Source organism: Hyperolius riggenbachi, chromosome 4 (genome assembly GCF_040937935.1).
Source record: "Hyperolius riggenbachi isolate aHypRig1 chromosome 4, aHypRig1.pri, whole genome shotgun sequence".
NCBI lineage: Eukaryota > Metazoa > Chordata > Amphibia > Anura > Hyperoliidae > Hyperolius > Hyperolius riggenbachi.
Window position 1 is genome coordinate 133,695,281 of NC_090649.1, and position 13,543 is coordinate 133,708,823.

General features: G+C 45.5%; 1 protein-coding gene across 9 annotated transcripts in view; it reads left to right on the forward strand.

Annotated features, from left to right (window-relative positions):
- The window catches only part of LOC137570520 (beta-galactoside alpha-2,6-sialyltransferase 1-like), a 126,928-nt gene that overhangs the window by 63,256 nt on the left and 50,129 nt on the right, over positions 1-13,543 (forward strand). For 5 of the 9 annotated variants that reach the window (XM_068279208.1, XM_068279204.1, XM_068279211.1 and 2 more), the window contains one exon: positions 279-382. The exons of the other annotated variants lie outside the window; for them this stretch is intronic. The gene's annotated coding sequence lies outside the window, so the exon portion shown is untranslated. The remainder of the gene's footprint in view (positions 1-278; positions 383-13,543) is intronic. 9 annotated transcript variants of the gene reach the window in all.

The following is a 13,543-nucleotide window of genomic DNA, read 5'->3' on the forward strand; positions in this document are numbered from 1 at the left end:
GAGCCGCATCAGCTAAGCCACATCGCCGCCGCATCTACGCGTGTAGATGCGGCTTAAAACTTACATTTTAGCAGATTACATTTTAAAATAACAGAAACAGAACAAAAGAGGTCTGGTTTAAAGTGTTCTTCAGTGATATCTTAATCCTGGGGTTCAAGTATCCTGTGTCTCATCTTATGTTCTCAAAGAGTTCAACAATTAGATTATAGTCAAAATTGAGGCAATGTTAGATTGGTTGGCCTCCAATCTCTATTTAGCCCAATTTTGCTATGTCATAGGTCAGAATGGAAAAAGAGAAAAGGAAAGAAACGAGAAGAAAAAAGGAAGGAAAAAGGAGAAAAAGGCAATCAATGGTCTCCATACGGATGTCTTAGTCTCTGAGGTAAAAATAAAGTAATGAAATAAACAATCAAATCTATCCTCCTTCTCCTAAAAATGACTTTTTAAGATATTCCACAGTTTTATTTTAAATTTAAATCTACTTTTTAAGTTTTTACTGTTTTATTGTTTTTGCTCAATGACACATTCATTGAAGTATGCCAGAGCTAAAATCTATGAACTATTGACCCTTTTTATTTCTTTCCTGCTCCCAGAAGCCATTTTCTGCTAGGAAAGTGTTTTATAGTTGGAATTTCTTATCAGTGAGGGTCTCACTGTAGTCACTTCCTGTCTGAGTCAGGACTAAGTCAGCCACTTATATACCTGATATTTAACTCTTTCAGGCAGAGAAAGAAAAAAAGGAACACAACATAGTTATTTGTGTGCTAGGCACTGTACATACAAATGTGCACAATGACATGCCTCTGTGTGTCCTTCTATCGCTGCTGCTAGTGCCCTCTGTGCTCTGCTGTCCCCCCTGAAAATATCGCCAGGCTAGCGACAATCTGCTTGTCGCTAGCCTGCTTTGTTTACCTGAGGCTTGTCAATCATGCTCCTGCGCATTGCCGCCTCCATTACAGGCTCCCCCGCTGCTCCCCACCTCTGCTAGCTTCCTCCAATTGGATGCCAAGTTATGACCCAGGAAGTACTCCGAAATTTTTATTAAAAGCATATAGTTAACAATAAAGCTTTTTTTAAATGAGAGTTTGTTTTAAAAAATAACTTATATACATCAATGGTACATATTTGAACTTAAAATCTTGATCATAAAAGTCCAAATCAGCTATATATGATCAACGTTATAATAGTTTTTAATCCATCACGAGCAACTGCTCATTCTTTTTTTATACAATTCGATCTGATTTATCAGATAGACCAATTCAAACTTTATAAAACTTGTAGCGTTAAAGAGAACCCGAGGTGGGTTTGAAGAATATTATCTGCATACAGAGGCTGGATCTTCCTATACAGCCCAGCCTCTGTTGCTATCCCAAACCCCCCTAAGGTCCCCCTGCGCTCTGCAATCTCTCCATAAATCACAGCCATGCTGCTGACAAACAGCTTGTCAGAGCTGGCTGTGTTTATCTCTATAGTGTCAGTCTGCTGCTCTCCCCGCCTCCTGCAGAACTCCAGTCCCCGCCTGCATCCCTTCCCTCCCTGCTGATTGGAGGGAAGGGACGGGGGCAGGGACCGGAGCTATGCAGGAGGCGGGGGAGCAGCTCAGACTGACACTACAGATGTAAACACAGCCTCACAGCATGGCTGTGATTTATGAGGGATTGCAGAGTGCAGGGGGACCTTAGGGGGGTTTGGGATAGCAACAGAGGCTGGGCTGTATAGGCAGATCCAGCCTCTGTATGCAGATAACATTCTTTAAACACACCTCGGGTTCTCTTTAATGGACACCTTAAGTTAAGGGATCAGTGAGTTATCTAACAGCTAGTGTAACGGTAGTTACCTTATATTGCATATGATTTTTGTCACAACAACATTGTAGTTCTATATTAATGTCACTGTATTGAGATATGAATGATCTTAAAAGAGACTTTGTGTTTGCTTATATAAAATACGGATGTGGAGGGGGATATTTAAAGAGTCTTTGTTGATTAGCAGTCTCAATTGTGTTCACTCACTGCAATGTGGATTAATTTATGATTAGGCGCTTATATATTGAAACCCAAAAGAATGTGCTTCCTACCTCATCAACCTGTTCACATTTCACACTATAATAAAACATAATGCCATTTTTCGATTTTGAGAAATTTTCATGAAAAATAGCTTTTATTTTTGCATTTTGCATTCAATTGAAAACTTGAAAAAATCGTTATTTTTACCACTAAAAAATGATATTTTACTGCAAAAAGCACGACAATGCAGAAAACTAATTTTACTGATACAATTTTTACAGAAAAGAAATATGAAGTGAAATTAAAATAAAAAACCACACATACTCACCTATAGAGCCTTCCCGTTCCTTTCATGGTCCCGTGTTTCCAGTGCTGTGCCTTCTGTTAGAGGTATTCGACCGAATACTTGGTTGAATATTCATTTGAATACTGCTCTGTGAGGCTTCGGGGCTCAAGTGCTCTTGATGAGAGATGGCTCTGTACTCCGCATGCACAAGTGCGCACCCATCACCCTCCTGTCACTGGTAGTGTTTTATGCCAGCCCAATTCTATTTGCACAGGCGATTGGATGTGGCGGTAGATTGATGGCCTATAGCGTTGCACTGTATCGAACAAGTTAACGCTGCAGTTTGATAGATTTTCGATAGATTTAAAGGACAACTGTAAGGAGAGGGATGTGGCGGCTGCCATATTTACTTTCTTTTAAACAATACCAGTTGCCTGGTTTTTCTGCTTATCTTCTGCCTCTAATACTTTAACCATTTCAGCCCATGGGTTGTTTTCACCTTATGGACGAGAGAAAAGGGTAAAGAGGCACCCAATGAAGTATAAAAGAGTTAAAAACACACTTAAAACTAAAGCTTGAGGTGGCTTACCTCATAGAAGACAACTCACTTAGAGTAGAAAATATTTATTAAAGCCAATGGGTACCGTTTAAAAAAAGAAAAAGTCAGATACTCACCTAAGGAGAGGGAAGGCTCGGTCCTAATGAGCCTTCCCTCTCCTCTCCCGGTGCCCTCGGTGCTGCGCTGGCTCCCCCGTTCGCGTCCGCCGCCGCAGGGACTTCGGAGTCTTCGGGAGCACTCGGGCTTCCGAAGACAGGCCGCTCCATACTACGTACGCGCGAGCGCGTCATAGAGGGCGCTCGCGCATGCGTAGTATGGAGCGGCCGGGTCATCGGGAGCCCGAGTGCTCCCGAAGGCTTCGGAAAGCTCCCTTCGGCATGCGGAAGTGGCAGTATTTGACCGAACTGGTCGAATACTGCCACGGGGGATCCTGCGCGGGACCGGGCACCGGGAGAGGAGAGGGAAGGCTCATTAGGACCGAGCCTTCCCTCTCATTAGGTGAGTATCTGACTTTTTCTTTTTTTAAACGGTAAACATTCACTTTAACAAGCACTGGCAACGCATTTTGTGGGATCTCACTAACTTCCTCACGCCGAATAAAGTGCCTTGGATGTGGTGTCTACTACTGTAGCTGGTAAATCAGCAAACTTAGGAGAAAGTTGATATAATCCCTCACAGGATGTAATTGTCTGTAAACTGTTCAGTCAGTCATCATGAGCTGCTTGTGTGCTCCTGTGAGGGATTATATCAACTTTCTCCTAAGTTTGCTGATTTACCTGCTACAGTAGTAGACACCACATCCAAGGCACTTTATTTGGCCTGAGGAAGTGGGTGAGATGAGATCCCATGTAACGCGTTGCCTGTGCTTGTTAATAAATATTTTCTACACTAAGTGAGTGGTCTTCTATGAGGTAAGCCACCTCAAGTTTTAGTTTTAAGTGTGTTTTAAACTCTTTTATACTTCATTGGGCACCTCTTTACCCTTTTCTGTGTCATACTCCCCCCTCACAGGTTGGTGAAGGGAGTCCCATGCACCAAACTTGAGGTGGAACCCACACCACCTCACGGTTTTAGAGTGCATGAGGTTCTTCATCAAGAGAGCAACCATCTCCAGGATTGCTGGCATACCTGAGTGGAGTCAGGTTTAAGGCACTACACCTGCTTTAAGTGGTCGGTTGCCCTGTGTGCAACCCACCTTTGTGAGTATTCCCTTTTTGAACACCTTTATTTATCCATTCATCTGTGACATACTGCACAATTTGGGCTCCCGTTGTCTCTGTGTTTCTTTTCCCAGTACCATTTACTTATGGACGAGAGGAATTTTCACATTTCAGTGCTTCTCCATTTCATTCCCCAATAACTTTATCACTACTTATCACAATAAAATGATCTATACCTTGTTTTTTTCTGCCACTAATTGGGCTTTCTTTGGGTCGTACATTATGCCAAGAATTATTTTATTCTAAATGCATTTTAATGGGAATAATAAGAAAAAAAAATGAAAAAACCTTATATGTCATTATAGTTTTAAAATAAAACCTTCTACTGTGGATAAAAGCCTCATATTTTATTTGCCCTTTTGTCCCGGTTATTGCAACATTTAAATTATAGCGCTAGTACAATGTATGGTGACACAAGATGTCCTTGTGCATTATTTCCTATTGCATACAATAAGTACGCTAGATAGGAAGTAATGCGTGGCTCTGTTAAATCGGAAGTGATGCAGGCATCTCATTGATGCCGGCAATCACGGGGGCCTAGAGGGGAAATGAATGAATGCGAACAAAGTTCCCATTCAATGATCTAATGATCGTTGGCGGGAGCGGCGGAAACGAGCAAGCGGGAGGCAGTGCGGCGGCACTGTTTGAGAATGATCACTGTTTGACTTCTTTCCCCTGCCACCAATCCCATCACGATCGCGGGCTCCTGCCCACACAATCGCACGTGCAACAGGATCAGTGTCTCGCGTCCCTTCATTGCAACATATCTCCAGGTCCGGTTCTAGACTTTTTGCTGCCTGAGGCAAACTTGTGAGGATGGGCCCCCCTCCCCCTTCCTTCCCCCCCCCAATTGGAGTGAACCCACAGCACCCGACAATTTGCACCACACACTATAAAAACACCCTCAGTATAGGTAGGTATAGGTGCCCCCAGTATTGGCAGCTAGGTACAGTTGCCCCCAGTATAGGTTGGCCAGGCACTCTCTTCACTTCCTGTTTCTGCCTGGTGCTGCCCCCAGACTTCTGCCTGAGGAAGTCGCCTCACTTGGCATCATGGGCGGACCGGGCCTGCATAGCTCCCCTTAATGTTTACACTCTTTCTTCATGTACGTTGGCAAGTGGGCATCTCTTTTATGCCTTAGGTCCCTTTCACACTGGCGTGGTGCGTTTGACCTACTTGGCAGCTGGCCAACGCTGCACCAATGGAAGTCCATGGGGCATTTTATATCTAGTGCGTTGTGATGCGTTCCGCCGGAAGTGCCCAACTCAATGCTAGAGCAACAGTGCGTTGTCTGACAACTTATGCAGCAAATCGGAAGTCATGTAAGTCTATGGTGAACAGCTGATCCCAAAAAACCAGGGCTGTCCGATCTAAATAACTACAGACCTGTGGCCCTAACTCCCACCATTATGAAAACCTTCGAGAGACTGGTCCTCACCTACCTGAAGGGCTCCACTGATGCCTGCCTGGACCCACTCCAATTTGCTTACAGGGCAAACAGGTCCACGGATGATGCCATAAACACCAGCCTGGCTTACATCATGGAACACCTGGACAGACCTGACACCTATGCAAGGATTCTCTTCCTTGACTTCAGCTCTGCCTTTAATACCATCTGCCCCAACATCCTACATGGCAACCTCACTCAACTTGGTCTCGACTTCACCCTATGTGCTTGGATTAAAGACTTCCTCACCAACAGGACACAACTAGTTAAACTCGGCAACTGCTCTTCTCAGGAAAGAACCACCAACACGGGGGCCCCGCAAGGTTGTGTGCTGTCACCGTTCCTGTTTTCCTTGTACACGAACGACTGTTCCTCATCCACAAACTCTGTCAAGGTCGTTAAATTCGCAGACGACACCACCATCCTTGGCCTCATTGGGGTGATGGGGAGAATGACTACAGAAACGAGATTGAACCAGTGTTGCCAACCTTTCACGTTATTTTTTACTGACAAATACCTTAAAATTTACTGACAAAAGATTTTTTTTTACTGACAAAACCCCCTGCGCCGCGCCGAAAAAATGGGCGTGGCCACGCAACAGAATGTGGGCGTGGTCATGGGTGGGGCCAAATATACATGATTTTAATATTGCTGTGAAAGGTCTGCCAGGGAAGTTTGAGCTCTGCCATAGTGTTTGCCCCCCCCTTTCCCCAAAATACATGTAATCTTACAGCATTTCACCAAAAATCCACGTATTCTGGCAGAGGTTCTTCCAAAATACAGATAATATGGCAGTGGTTCCTAAAAAATAGATGTAATCTGGCAGCAGCGTAGCGATTCCCCCAACATACACATAATCTGGCAGCAGTTCCCCAAAATACATTTAATCTGACAGCAGTGGTTCCCCAAAAATAGGTAGCCCCAGGTCTATAGGTGTCCCCAGAATAGGTGGCCAGGGGTATAGATGTCCCCAGAACAGGTAGCCAGGGGGAGAGATGTCCCCAGAACAGGTAGCCAGGGGTATATGTGCCCAGTATATGTAGGCAGGGGTACAGGGCTGGTTCTAGACTGGCACATATGAGGGGGCAGTCAAATGGGTAGGGGGCAACATGTTCGAGGAAATTTGCGGCGACTAAAGTGGGCATGGCAAGTAAATGTACATAATGAGAGACAGCGTTTCACCAGTAAATGCACATAAGAGACAGCCTTTCACCAGTAAATGCACGTAATGACAGACAGCTTTTCACCAGTAAATGCACATAAGAGACCGCCTTTCACCAGTAAATGCACGTAGTGAGAGACAGCTTTTCACCAGTAAATGCACGTAATGAGAGACAGCTTTTCACCAGTAAATGCACGTAATGAGAGACAGCTTTTCACCAGTAAATGAACATAAGAGACAGCTTTTCACCAGTAAATGCACATAATAAGAGACAGCTTTTCACCAGTAAATGCACATAATAAGAGACAGCTTTGCACCAGTAAATGCACATAATAAGAGACAGCATTTCACCAGTAAATGCACATAATAAGATACAGCTTTTCACCAGTAAATGCACATAATAAGAGACAGCTTTTCACCAGTAAATGCACATAAGAGACAGCTTTTCACCAGTAAATGCACATAAGAGACAGCTTTTCACCAGTAAATGCACATAATGGCAAACAGCCAGTGTCCTCAGTATATGTAGCCAGCAGATATATGTGCCCAGTATATGTAGCCAGAGGTATATGTCCCCAGTATATGGAGGCAGGGTTATATGTGCCCAGTATATGTAGGCAGGGTTATATGTGCCCAGTATATGTAGCCAGGGTTATATGTGCCCAGTATATGTAGCCAGGGTTATATGTGCCCAGTAGATGTAGCCAGGGTTATATGTCCCCAGTAGATGTAGACAGAGGTATATGTGCCCATGGGTAGCCAGGGTTATATGTGCCCAGTAGATGTAGCCAGAGGTATATGTGCCCAGTAGATGTAGCCAGATGTATATGTGCCCAGTAGATGTAGCCAGAGGTATATGTGCCCAGTAGATGTAGCCAAGGTTATATGTGCCCAGTAGATGTAGCCAGGGTTATATGTGCCCAGTAGATGTAGCCAGGGTTCTATGTGCCCAGTAGATGTAGCCAGGGTTATATGTGCGCAGTAGATGTAGCCAGAGGTATATGTGCCCAGTAGATGTAGTCAGGGTTATATGTGCCTAGTAGATGTAGCCAGGGTTATATGTGCCCAGTAGATGTAGCCAGAGGTATATGTGCCCAGTAGATGTAGCTAGATGTATATGTGCCCAGTAGATGTAGCCAGAGGTATATGTGCCCAGTAGATGTAGCCAGGGTTATATGTGCCCAGTAGATGTAGCCAGGGTTATATGTGCCCAGTAGATGTAGCCAGAGGTATATGTGCCCAGTAGATGTAGCCAGGGTTATATGTGCCCAGTAGATGTAGCCAGGGTTATATGTGCCCAGTAGATGTAGCCAGGGTTATATGTGCCCAGTAGATGTAGCCAGAGGTATATGTGCCCAGTAGATGTAGCCAGAGGTATATGTGCCCAGTAGATGTAGCCAGGGTTATATGTGCCCAGTAGATGTAGCCAGGGTTATATGTGGCCAGTAGATGTAGCCAGGGTTATATATATGTGCCCAGTAGATGTAGCCAGGGTTATATGTGCCCAGTAGATGTAGCCAGGGTTATATGTGCCCAGTAGATGTAGCCAGAATGTATATGTGCCCAGTAGATGTAGCCAGATGTATATGTGCCGTGGGGATGTAGCCAGAGGTATATGTGCCCAGTAGATGTAGCCAGAGGTATATATGTGCCCAGTAGATGTAGCCAGAGGTATATGTGCCCAGTAGATGTAGCCAGGGTTATATGTGCCCAGTAGATGTAGCCAGGGTTATATGTGCCCAGTAGATGTAGCCAGGGTTATATGTGCCCAGTAGATGTAGCCAGAGTTATATGTGCCCAGTAGATGTAGCCAGTGGGTATATGTGCCCAGTAGATGTAGCCAGGGTTATATGTGCCCAGTAGATGTAGCCAGAATGTATATGTGCCCAGTAGATGTAGCCAGGGGGTATATGTGCCCAGTAGATGTAGCCAGGGTTATATGTGCCCAGTAGATGTAGCCAGAGGTATATGTGCCCAGTAGATGTAGCCAGATGTATATGTGCCCAGTAGATGTAGCCAGAGGTATATGTGCCCAGTAGATGTAGCCAAGGTTATATGTGCCCAGTAGATGTAGCCAGGGTTATATGTGCCCAGTAGATGTAGCCAGGGTTATATGTGCCCAGTAGATGCAGCCAGGGTTATATGTGCCCAGTAGATGTAGCCAGAGGTATATGTGCCCAGTAGATGTAGCCAGGGTTATATGTGCCTAGTAGATGTAGCCAGGGTTATATGTGCCCAGTAGATATAGCCAGAGGTATATGTGCCCAGTAGATGTAGCTAGATGTATATGTGCCCAGTAGATGTAGCCAGAGGTATATGTGCCCAGTAGATGTAGCCAGGGTTATATGTAGAGTTGAGCTGAAATTTTCGAAATTTCGCATTACTATAATTACGCATGCGAAATTCGCGATTACGATGCGAAATTGCGGTAGCGTAATTGCCATTAAAATCGTAATTGAAAATACCGTAAGCGTAATTTTCAATGCGAAATTTCGCGTTTCGTTCATGCCGTAATTTCGCATTAAACGCTACCGTAATTTCGCGTTAAACCGTAACGCTCCGTATAATCTAAAAAAGCCGCCGACTTTAAGGGTTAATAGCAAAGCCCCCTTAAATGCTAAGAGCCTCAAATTTGGAGAATATATTAAGGAGATCAGGAGGAATAAGAGGAAAATTTTTTTTTTCAAAAAGACCTTATAGTTTTTGAGAAAATCGATGTTAAAGTTTCAAAGGAAAAATGTAAACATTTAAAAACCCGCCGACTTTAACGGTTAATAGCAAAGCCTGCTTAAAGTTTAGGAACACCAAATTCCCAGGGTATATTAAGGGGATCAGTGGGAATAAGAGGAAAAATTTTTTTTTCAAAAAGACCTTATAGTTTTTGAGAAAATCGATTTTTAAGTTTCAAGGGCGAAAATGTCTTTTAAATTCGGAAAATGTCAGTTTTTTTTGCACAGGTAACAATAGTGTATTATTTTCATAGATTCCCCCAAGTGGGAAAAGTTTTACTTACTTCGTTCTGAGTGTGGGAAATATAAAAAAAAACCGACGTGGGGTCCCCCCTCCCAGACCTCTTTAACCCCTTGTCCCCCATGCAGGCTGGGATAGCCAGAATGCGGAGCACCGGCCGCGTGGGGCTCCGCACCCTGACTATACCAGCCCGCATGGTCCATGGATTGGGGGGGTCTCGGAAGGGGAGGGGCAGCCAAGCTTTCCCCTCCCCCTCCGAGCCCTTGTCCAATCCAAGGACAAGGGGCTCTTCTCCACCTCTGATGGGCGGTGGAGGTGGAGGCCGCGATTTCCTGGGGGGGGGAGGTTCATGGTGGAATCTGGGAGTCCCCTTTAAAAAGGGGTCCCCCAGATGCCCACCCCCCCTCCCAGGAGAAATGAGTATAGAGGTACTTGTACCCCTTACCCATTTCCTTTAAGAGTTAAAAGTAAATAAACACACAGACACTTAGAAAAAGTATTTTAATTGAACAAAAAACATAACCACGAAAAAAGTCCTTTAATATTCTTAATTAACCATTAATACTTACCTGTCCCTTTAAAAGCCAGTTCCCACGCAATATCCTCGGAAATATACTAAACAGTTACAATATAACAAAGTTATTACAATGTAACAACTTTGTTACATTGTAACTACGCCGCACCCGACGCCACTCGCCGCTCAGCCGCCGCACCCGCACGCACCCGACAGAGCTCTGAGCTATATAGCTCAGAGCTCCCTAAGCATCTTTGTATTTGGGCTCCAAGGAGCCCCATTGGTCCTTAGCAGACCAATGGGGTTCCTTTAAATCAGAAGGAACCCCATTGGTCTGCTAAGGACCAATGGGGCTCCTTGGAGCCCAAATACAAAGATGCTTACAGAGCTCTGAGCTATATAGCTCAGAGCTCTGTCGGGTGCGTGCGGGACGCTAAGTCCCCGCCGGCTCCCGCTGCCTTCCCCGCCTCTCCCACATGTCACCCACATGTGGGTGACATGTGGGTAACAGATGTGGGCGGGGTGGACAGCGGGAGCCGGCGGGGACTTAGCGTCCCGCACGCACCCGACAGAGCTCTGAGCTGTTTACATTTTTCCTTTGAAACTTTAACATCGATTTTCTCAAAAACTATAAGGTCTTTTTGAAAAATTTTTTTTTCCTCTTATTCCTCCTGATCTCCTTAATATATTCTCCAAATTTGAGGCTCTTAGCATTTAAGGGGGCTTTGCTATTAACCCTTAAAGTCGGCGGCTTTTTTAGATTATACGGAGCGTTACGGTTTAACGCGAAATTACGGTAGCGTTTAATGCGAAATTACGGCATGAACCCACTGTAATGCGAAAATTACGCGAAAATTACGCTTACGCGAAATTTCGCGAAATCCTTCTTCATTACGATTATTTACTTACGGCCATAATCGTAATTACACTAATTACGCGAAATTTCGCGAAATCGTAATTAGGTCATTACGCTCATCTCTAGTTATATGTGCCCAGTAGATGTAGCCAGGGTTATATGTGCCCAGTAGATGTAGCCAGGGTTATATGTGCCCAGTAGATGTAGCCAGGGTTATATGTGCCCAGTAGATGTAGCCAGAGGTATATGTGCCCAGTAGATGTAGCCAGGGTTATATGTGCCCAGTAGATGTAGCCAGGGTTATATGTGCCCAGTAGATGTAGCCAGAGGTATATGTGCCCAGTAGATGTAGCCAGAGGTATATGTGCCCAGTAGATGTAGCCAGGGTTATATGTGCCCAGTAGATGTAGCCAGGGTTATATGTGGCCAGTAGATGTAGCCAGGGTTATATATATGTGCCCAGTAGATGTAGCCAGGGTTATATGTGCCCAGTAGATGTAGCCAGGGTTATATGTGCCCAGTAGATGTAGCCAGAGGTATATGTGCCCAGTAGATGTAGCCAGGGTTATATGTGCCCAGTAGATGTAGCCAGAATGTATATGTGCCCAGTAGATGTAGCCAGATGTATATGTGCCGTGTGGATGTAGCCAGAGGTATATGTGCCCAGTAGATGTAGCCAGAGGTATATATGTGCCCAGTAGATGTAGCCAGAGGTATATGTGCCCAGTAGATGTAGCCAGGGTTATATGTGCCCAGTAGATGTAGCCAGGGTTATATGTGCCCAGTAGATGTAGCCAGGGTTATATGTGCCCAGTAGATGTAGCCAGGGTTATATGTGCCCAGTAGATGTAGCCAGGGTTATATGTGCCCAGTAGATGTAGCCAGAGGTATATGTGCCCAGTAGATGTAGCCAGGGGGTATATGTGCCCAGTAGATGTAGCCAGGGTTATATGTGCCCAGTAGATGTAGCCAGGGTTATATGTGCCCAGTAGATGTAGCCAGATGTATATGTGAACAGTAGATGTAGCCAGATGTATATGTGCCCAGTAGATGTAGCCAGAGGTATATGTGCCCAGTAGATGTAGCCAGGGTTATATGTGCCCAGTAGATGTAGCCAGATGTATATGTGAACAGTAGATGTAGCCAGATGTATATGTGCCCAGTAGATGTAGCCAGGGTTATATGTGCCCAGTAGATGTAGCCAGAGGTATATGTGCCCAGTAGATGTAGCCAGGGGGTATATGTGCCCAGTAGATGTAGCCAGGAGGTATATGTGCCCAGTAGATGTAGCCAGGGGGTATATGTGCCCAGTAGATGTAGCCAGGGTTATATGTGCCCAGTAGATGTAGCCAGAGGTATATGTGCCCAGTAGATGTAGCCAGAGGTATATGTGCCCAGTAGATGTAGCCAGGGTTATATGTGCCCAGTAGATGTAGCCAGGGTTATATGTGCCCAGTAGATGTAGCCAGGGTTATATGTGCCCAGTAGATGTAGCCAGATGTATATGTGAACAGTAGATGTAGCCAGATGTATATGTGCCCAGTAGATGTAGCCAGGGTTATATGTGCCCAGTATATGTAGCCAGGGTTATATGTGTGTGTGATTGAGTGGCTGGCAATGGCAGGCGGCAGCGAGCGGAACTTACCTGCGTCTTCTGTCGTCGCCGGCGCGGGATGATCTGCCGCTACTCTGGTCTGGTCCAGACCAGAGCAGCAGAACTTCCGGCGCAGGAGCGAGACGGAAGGTAAGTCCCGCCCGCTGCCAAACGTCACTGCCAGACAGTTAGATCAGGATTCAGGAGGGGGACAGTCAGCGAGGGAGAGAGAGCACGAAGGTGAGAGAAGGGGGGGGGAGATTGCCCACCTTCTCCACCGCTGCCCACAGCTCTCCCTCCACTGCGCTGCTGTCCTCCTGCAACAGAGCGGGCGGCCAATAGGCCGCCCTTTTACGGACGCTGCTGAATTCCTTACGGAATTCACGGGCAGCGTAATTTGTGTAAAAAATTATGGGCTGCCCGTAAATTTACGGGCGGTTGGCAACACTGGATTGAACGCATTTGCAATTGGTGTAAGGAACACAATCTGGTACTGAACGCAGGGAAAACAGTTGAGCTGGTTATTGACTTTAGAAGGCGCCCTTCCACAATCAACCCTGTCTCCATTGAGGGCACTGTGGTTAACAGGGTGTCTAGCGTTTGGTTCCTGGGCACCACCATCACTAATGACTTAAAATGGGTGGATAACACCACAAACACTCAAAGAAAAGCGCAACAAAGGATGTACTTCCTGAGACAACTTAGGAAGTTTGGAATGTCACGGGAACTGTTGACTTGCTTCTACACAGCCACCATTGAGTCGATCCTCTGTTCCTCGATTATCGTATGGTATGCCGGTGCCACTGCAAGGGACAGACTCAAACTTCAGAGGGTTATCAACTCTGCGGAGAAGATAATAGTGTCACCCCTGCCACCACTGGACCTCTTGTTCACCTCCAGACTGTGGTCCAGGGCAAATAAGATAGTGA